Raw genomic sequence first — 8,538 nt, 5'->3', positions numbered from 1 at the left:
TTGAATTGTGATTCGATTCTCCTATATTAGGCTTCCCTAGGAGACTAAAGAAAACATGTACTCCTGCACATGAGAGTAACAATCATCAACTATTCCCCTCCATTCTTTTCTTCCTCTTTTTCCAACACTGCTCAAGGAACAACTATCATGCTTTTCCAACATCACTGTGCAATTGGCTTTGCACAATACATAGATTTACACTCACTGTATACCGTTCTTCTCCATAACCTACTTGCCCATTATCACTATAAACTTTTTTATGAGAATTATAGATTTCCAAGTCTTCAAATGTATTTATCTGGTCCATTCGCCTTTCAACTTTATTAAAATATTTCACTATGTTATACAAAGCTGCACTTTCAGTTTCTTTTCCCAATTTTACATCCTCAACAATTATTTATTCCAACCATGCTTTCTGATAACCAATTTCTTCAACAGGAAATCATTTTCAATTTCACCATTCACATTGTAAACCACAATGTTGTTACAAAACTATTCATATACTACTTCATTTTTTGTTTCACATTTCTCAACATTCAACTTGTCAAATGATTGGAAAACAATACTCTTACAAAAGACCAACAAATATACCATTTCTTGTATCACTGCATTAACTTCATCATCAATTGTAATCTTTGTTTGTTCATTCTTTTCTATCCCACTTGTCTTCACACCTTCAATCTTCTCCATCCACTCTTGTTCTACTATAGAAAATTTTGCCCACAAATCTTCCTCACTGGTACTATTTGTTGCGCTTTCTAATTCCCACTTTGTAAGGTCTTCATCGTGCCTTTGTTTGCCGTCATCCTTTTTAATCATTGCTATTGCTTGCAGTGTTGTAAATTTTAACCGATCCAATTTGCACCTCTGTGTTTGTGCTTCTACTTTAGTGTGTTCTATCTACATCCCTTCTCTAGGTCCGTTTTGGCCCCTTTTCCAACCTTGATGTCATGAGCACTATTGAGTGGTTCCCATCCCAAAGGTCTCTTCCCCATTTCCCTTTGTACTGGCCCTAATTTGTTGGAGGACTAGGGTGTGGAGTGCCTTGGTCTAGACTAGGGCACCCCAAAACACCCTGGTCCCCCTTATGCAAGCCCCAATTTGAAATGGGGTAGGCCCTTTATCATCCCTATGGATTTCGATCCCCATAGATAAACTTGAGTATTGGAAATCGGCCTAATCGGTAAATTACTTAGGGAACCCTATATAAAGGTATCCTATTAATTCATTTTGACATCATTCAGATACCGTATCATTCGTCAAACATCATCAATCTTTTTTAGAGATTCAAGCTTGTATTTCATCCTTCAAGCATTATGGAGCAAAATTGCATCAATCTTCATGCAAGCATGGGTGTGTGATTAGGTTTTTCATGTTCATGCTGGAGATGCGGAAAAGTGTTAGATCATTCGAATGCATAAAACAACATAAAAACACCAAATAACTTAACAAAAATGCAATTGAAATGATTATGCCTTCCTTCTTCGATTTGAACTTTCAGTGAAGTAAAGAGTGCGCCCCTTCTTTTCTTGAGTGTATTGGTTCCTTGCTTGGGATGTGGAATGCTCTCCTCTACAACAACATATGAATTTTTGGATAAAATGGGATAAGGATGGATGAAATTGGCTAAGTGTGAGATGATTTGGGCATTATGAGGATATGAAATATGATTTTGAGCTCTCACAGGGCCAACACAAGATTACTTGGATGATGGATATCAAATATTAGCGAGGAGACCCCAATTTATAGATTGGAGGGCGCCAAAATGGAGGGCCAAGATTGATTTGAAATGGAGGGAGGAGATTGAAGGAAAATGATGGGAAGGTTTCAGAGGACAAGGTGTGGAGACCAAGAGATTTTCCATAAAGGTATTTCTTGTCTCCACACTCCTCAAAGTGCATGGGGAAGAGATCCCTAGACATATTAGAGAAATAAAAAGGAATTAAAAATTCCTTGGGAAGGGACAAGGGAATTAAAAATTTCCAAATAGAAGATTGCATATGAAGAATAAAGGAGGAAAGGAATTAAAAATTCGTTGGGAAGAGAGGGCATGAGAATGTGCAAAGGATTTTAAATAATTTGGCATGACCAAAGTAGGTGCATTTAAGGTTTGGAGGATGAAGAGGGACAAACCACTTATGGCAAATGGTTGACTTGTTCCTAATCATGAGGATTAGGAATGTGCAAATAATTAAGGAGGGTAATTAGATGGGTTAATGAGGGATTAGAGTGCAAGTGGGAAAGTTAGGAGGATGTGATATGAAGAGAGAGAATGAGTGGAGGAATATAAAATTGGAGGATAATGTTAATCATGGTTCTAGAAAAATTAATTAGGCTAAGTGGAGAGTAGGGAAAGTGATTTGTAGGAACCACTTTAGGTTAAGTTAATTAATCAAAATTAATTAAGACAGACTTAGAAGAATTAATGATTTGAATGACTTTAGAAGAATAATGAAATAATTAATTTATTTGATAAATTAGCTATTGGACTATAATGATAAAATTAATTAAATTAAATTAAATTAATTTTAAGAAGAATAAGGATAAACATAATTAAATAAATTAATAACGTAGAAAGACTAAATTAATTAAATATTTAATTTAATTAATTTTAGATGTCTACAAATGCCATTACATTCAACATTTGTGATTACATTCAAAGAGCATTGCATCATCACCAACAATTACAGATTTGAGGTATATCTCCTTAGCATTTACTTCAATATTGTAGCAACGTAAATTGTTACTGATCCAATTTACAACTCATGTTTGTGCTCCTATTTTAGCATGTCCTATCTCTATCCGCTCTCTAGGTCCAATTTGACCCTATGCTCCAACTTTGATGTCATGAACAACACTAGGTGGGTCCCATCTTGGAGGTCCTTCCCCCATTTCTCTTTGAAGTGGTCCTGTTTGCTGGAGGAGCAATGACCAGGAGCCCCAAAACGCACTGGTCCCCCTCAAACATGTCCCAATTTGAAATGGGGTTGGTCCTTTACCTCTCTGATGGTTTCCAGTCCTCGGGGCTACACATGACCGTTGGAGGTCGACCTAATCAATAATTTACCCAGGGAACCCTATCTAAAGACATCCTATCAATTCATTTTGACATCTGGGAGCTACCTAAAGTATTCATGCATCTGTGGAGAATTCATCATCAAGCATATTTAGAGATTCAAGGCTGCATATTCATCATTCAAGCATTGTGGAGATAAGTTACATCAATCTTCATTCAAGCATGTGTGTGTGTGATTAGGGGTTTTCATGTCCGTGTATTTGTCATGCCATTACATTCAACATTTGTGAGTACATTTAAAGAGAATTGCATTATCATCAACAATTGTAGATCTGAGGTATATCTTGTTACCAATTATTTCAGTATTTGCATCATTTCAGTCAAGGTTAATTCCTAAACTGGGGTTTGACTTAGGCAAACCTCTATCCACAACACCTTTTCCTTTCTTTCTGTGTGTAGGAAATAGGTGTAGGAGTTGTACTCGAGAATTCTGGCAATGTCAATAGTGATGAACAGGGCCAGCTTTCGACGATAGAAAATTTGGAGGACTAGGGCGGATCTGTACTGCCTGGTCTTGAAAAATCAGGCCAAACTTCTAGGAACAGGTTCCAAATCTATTCTTTTTCCCAAATCCTAGTGTATGGCTCCATGGGACATCCATAGCATTCTATATTTGTCAAGTTACCTTAAATATCCCTTATTTTGCCCTAATTTCATAATTACATTCCGAATTCAACTAAGAAAGATGATAATCAATGCCAACCAATTGAATTCAATCAAAATCTTAGCCTCTTTCCTCACTTGGATTGAGCCTAGATCTATTGGGTTCGATTCTTTTTCAATATAGTGGTGTTAATTGGGTTATTTAGTGGATTTACTTACTGAAACCCTAATTCTCAATTTCCATACATTACCTTTTGGTGAACACAACATCTTTCATGCTAATTTCTGATTTGTGTTCTTAGATTTGATTTGTATGTAGTTTAGCTTTCAAATTTTCACTCATAGATCATATTTTCAATTAATTACATAAAATTTTAGGTTAAAATCATAAAAGCCTTGATTTATTTTGTTAGATTTGACTTGTGGGTTGCATAATTTTTCACTTGTATTTTCAAATATGATTTAGGCATTCATATATTGTAATTTACTAAATCAGATTTGTTTTCTTTTTCACATATGATTATATTTCTTTTTAGTTACATTTATCACAATGATGTGTCAGATAATGACTTCTTTCATTTTACATTCTTTTCATTCATAGTACTCTTGCATATTGCATTTTTAGGGTTTCAAAGATATTGCCTAATTGCAAATAATATCTCAAAGCTTTTATCCATGTTATATGTTGTTTCATGATGATATTTTTAAGAACACACATTACATTTGTAGATCACATAAAGTCTTTTGTAGACAATGATAATTCTAGAGATGCCATTGACAAAGTTAACACTTGTATCTCTCCTAGGATGTCTAATGTGAATGAGGAAAGAGTCAATACTCCTGTCAACGATCTGTCTAATGGAGAGCAAACATTTAAGCGCAACATGACATTACCCTCTTCTCATATGCATACCCTGGTGCAAGGCGGGAAAGATCTAAATGTGGGTTTATCAATCTCTCTAGATCCTCTTTATTCTCCTAGAACTTATCTTAATCATCAAAATATTTGTAGGAAATATGATGTTATGCATTTTATTTTTTACTTATCTCCTCATATAAAATTAAGAAAAGATGAAGTTGTTGGCAAGAGAAACTACATTGATGATTAGATGTTGTCATTGATGGCAATTGATGTCAGATATCACATCCACAGTTCATGATTTGTTCATATCGAAGATGTGATTGAGCTTTGGTGAGGTCCGGTGAGATAGAACAATGTATCCAATGGTATGCAGTATTTTGATTGGCGGTTCATTTTGGTTGAATATTTTGTGTTGCAGATCTCGGAGAAGCATTATGGGAGTGTTATCTACCTTATTTTAGGTTTGTGGACTCCGGTGATGATTCTTGAGTTAGTTAGAAGGTCCAGTATACAGGTTTTTGGTTAGAACAATGTTCATCGACAGTCTTGTGTGGATCTTGTGGATCGATTTTTGTGATCATTTGTGTGTTTGAGGATGTTTAGCTGACATATGGGAAGTGCATGGACAATTTTTTTTGGTCCGCATGATTGTTTTGATTCAGATTGAGCCGACTTGGTATACATGTTTCATCATTTGTACCGTGTTCTTGAAGCCGACATGTAGAAGACATAATTTGATGTTGCGGACATAAAAGAGTGATTGATATGATTATTTTTGATATTGGTGGCCGTGTGGAAAATATTTGTGAGCGATTGTGTGCAGTTTCACGTGCGCAAGTAAAGGATTTGTGCTCCAGAATATAGCTAAACAACAAAACAGAGTAGTGTAACAAAGCAAAGTACTTTGTGCTTAACCGGAATTGTATTTTGGCATTTGCAGATGCTGTTTATCAATTTAGACATTCCAATTATCTTTTGTAATCCATTTGTAAGGTAGTGAGCTTTTCGGGGTAGTAGCCCTTATTGTAAATTGAGCTATAGGCAGTGTGCCTGAATGCATGTGCATTCCCCTTATGTAATATTTCTGTACTTCTAATAGAGTATATTAATATTGTGGGTCTCAATCCCATCGTGGTTTTTCCCTTAACCAGGTTTCCATGTAAAAATCTTGGTGTTATGGTGTTGTGGATATTTGTTTTATCTGTTTGCATCTTTTGTTTGTTCATTTGCATTAGGTGGTTGTAGAATCAGATTAATAATGTTAAAGATTGCAGAACACTGATTTATCCTCCCCTCTCAGCGTTCCTTTATTCCAATAGAAGGCTTAGATGATAAAGACCTTCCTTCCCAAGCGATCAAAGAGGATATGAATAATGGTGATAGAAAGGAGAATCTTCCTACAAAGTTTATTCCTTCTTCATCTAACTCTCCCTTCGATCCTTCCATGTGCCCTTACACTACAAATTTTAAAGAAATTCATGATAGAAATCCTTCTTCTTCACAATTAAAAATCTCTTATAGGAGTGGATAACATAATTTCGAAACAAGGTTATAGTGGACAAGGACTTGGAAAATATGAACAAGGAATCAAAGTCCCTATAAAACCTCCTTCACAAGCTAGTACATAAGGTCTAGGACATCCTAATCATTCACCTATGGATGATGTACTTAGGGTAACAAAGCTTAAGGAGTATTTTGCAATAAATAAACTCTATCATCCATCTAAAGGTGATTCTTCCTCAAATAATCCTTTTTGTTCATATCATCAAACCAACGGTCATCATGGCAATGATTGTGTTGATTTTCAAAAGCGAATACAAAAACTCATTGATAATGAAACTATCAAAATCATATAAGACAATACGCTTGCATCTAGTGAACCTTGTCCTGCATCTCAAGAGACAAGACCTACTCCTATTGAGGATAAAGAGAAATTAGCTACAAGAATCTTTTGGAGATTGAAGTATGATAAGAATGTTGTTTTTCCCTTTATTAAACTTAGTCACAATTATAAGAATAAGGAAAATGATGAGCATTGTCTTTTTCATCATGGTTATTCTCACTCTCTTGGAAATTGTAAAGCCTTTAAAGCATTTGTTCAAGACCAATATGATAGAGCTCACATAGTGCTTACAACTGATCTTGCACTTTTTCTTGGTGAAGAGGTAGTTCCTTAGCACTCCATTCACCCTATCATGTTGCTCCTCACCCTATGGCAATAGTCTAGTAAACTTCTTTGGGGGCTCTTTGTCATGAGTGGTGATGCTTTTTCCATAAAAATCATCTTGGGACGACAACATAATTCATCCTTGTTTCCTCGCTTGGGGGGAAATGATAGTATATTCAATTCTCTTCTTTCAAAGATTAGCTTTCTTTTGAGTTGCATTGTGCATACCTTGATGTCTTTTCTTGCATTGGATATTCCTTCATGCAAGTACATGTGTTCCTTGTTAGAACCTTTCTTTGTTTGAAATGGTGCATCTTCTCATGTATAATCTTTCTTTGGAGGTTGTGTAATATTTCTAATTGTCCCTATACTTGGGGGGCATTGATTTATCCTACCCTTTCTAAGGATCCACTTTTCCTTTGTTGAGTGTTGTTTTCTTACGATACGATGTCATTCCTTGTGTGAAGTTGTTTGTTTACTCAAGGATTCTCTCTTATGCAAGAGGTGCGTATCCTTGACTACAACTTCTTCTACACTTGACAATGTATGTCTTTTATAAACAAATGCTTTGCTTTGGGCCAAAAGTGTGTCATCCTTCATTGAGAATCACTTTCACCTAGAAATAGGGGGAAGGTATGCAGTCTTGTTCTCCTTCCTCTCTTTTGGTCGATGATGTTTTTTTGTTCAAAAATATCCTCTTGGAGGTAGATGTCTTTGAGGAAAGATCTCTTCTCCTCCAAAGGATTCCCTTTACACTTGTCGCAAGATATATCTTTTTAAACTATCTTGTCCTTGCTTGTAAGAGTAATGCCTCTTTAGGTTGGATTTATGAACATTGTTTCCTAAAATGATATCTCGTTGAATTTGAAGGTGTGTATCCTTGTTTCTAGCTTCCTTAAAACATCAAAATAAGACTATGTTGAAATTTTAAGGGGGGGCATTTCATATTGGCCTCTTTGTACTATATTTTGCATGTCTTATATAGGGTGTTTAGAATTGAAACCAGACAAAACAAAGTCCTATACGAGATGCTTCATGGCTAAACCAGATGCATCATTTTTATATGTCTTATACAAGGTACAAATTATTGAAACCAAAGCAATGAAGTCTTATATGAGATGCTCTTGAAACCAAGCATATGTTTGTCTTATATAGGGTACACATGCTTGAAACCAAAAAAAAAAAGTCTTATACGAGATGTTCCCGAAACCAGATAGATTCTCATTTTTATTTCATATTTTACACAGGTTGTTGAGTGCTTGAAACCAGACAAAACAAAGTCTTCTACAAGATGCTTAACTCCTGAAACTAGACAACAACATATGCAATAAGATGATAGTAACTAGCAAAGTATAGCTAGACTATTTCGACTCTCCTCCCCAACATGGATCACCTAGCATAACACAACTTGCTAGCTTGTGACATCCATGTTCTCTTTTCTCTTCCCCATGAGCTCATAGATTTTCTATTTGTGGATCATGGCTCATCATTTGATGCATCCTCTTTCTCTTTTTATGTGATTTCTTGTGTTCTTGTGATAGCATTCCAAGAATGATATTAGTGGTTAAGACATTTTGATTATCGAGGTCTCTTCAACTAGCTGACTTGGAGCCTTTTTGTGTTATGTGTCTTTTGTCTTTGTTTGTTTGCCTTTTTTCTTTGTCTTGTTTTGTGTGTCCTTTCATGTGATTGTGAGTTAAGATCCTAAGATTGGGGGCTTGGTTCCTCGAAATTATTGATGTCTTATCTCCTTGTGATCTCGCTCTTAATTGCTCCTTTCTCTCATCTTTTTACGTTACCATGACTATTTGCATAGGCTCATACTCTCGT

At 35.6% G+C, this 8,538-nt stretch overlaps 1 long non-coding RNA gene across 1 annotated transcript; it reads left to right on the top strand.

Moving 5' to 3' along the window:
* The first annotated feature begins 4,488 nt into the window (after positions 1-4,488).
* Positions 4,489-5,310, top strand: LOC131077704 (uncharacterized). Its single transcript, XR_009113639.2, has 2 exons — positions 4,489-4,620; positions 4,960-5,310. It is a non-coding gene; the product is annotated as an uncharacterized LOC131077704 (long non-coding RNA).
* Positions 5,311-8,538: the final 3,228 nt, after the last annotated feature.

This window comes from Cryptomeria japonica, chromosome 5 (genome assembly GCF_030272615.1).
Source record: "Cryptomeria japonica chromosome 5, Sugi_1.0, whole genome shotgun sequence".
NCBI lineage: Eukaryota > Viridiplantae > Streptophyta > Pinopsida > Cupressales > Cupressaceae > Cryptomeria > Cryptomeria japonica.
The sequence above is the reverse complement of the archived record's forward strand: the minus strand, read 5'-3'. Positions and strand labels throughout refer to the sequence as shown.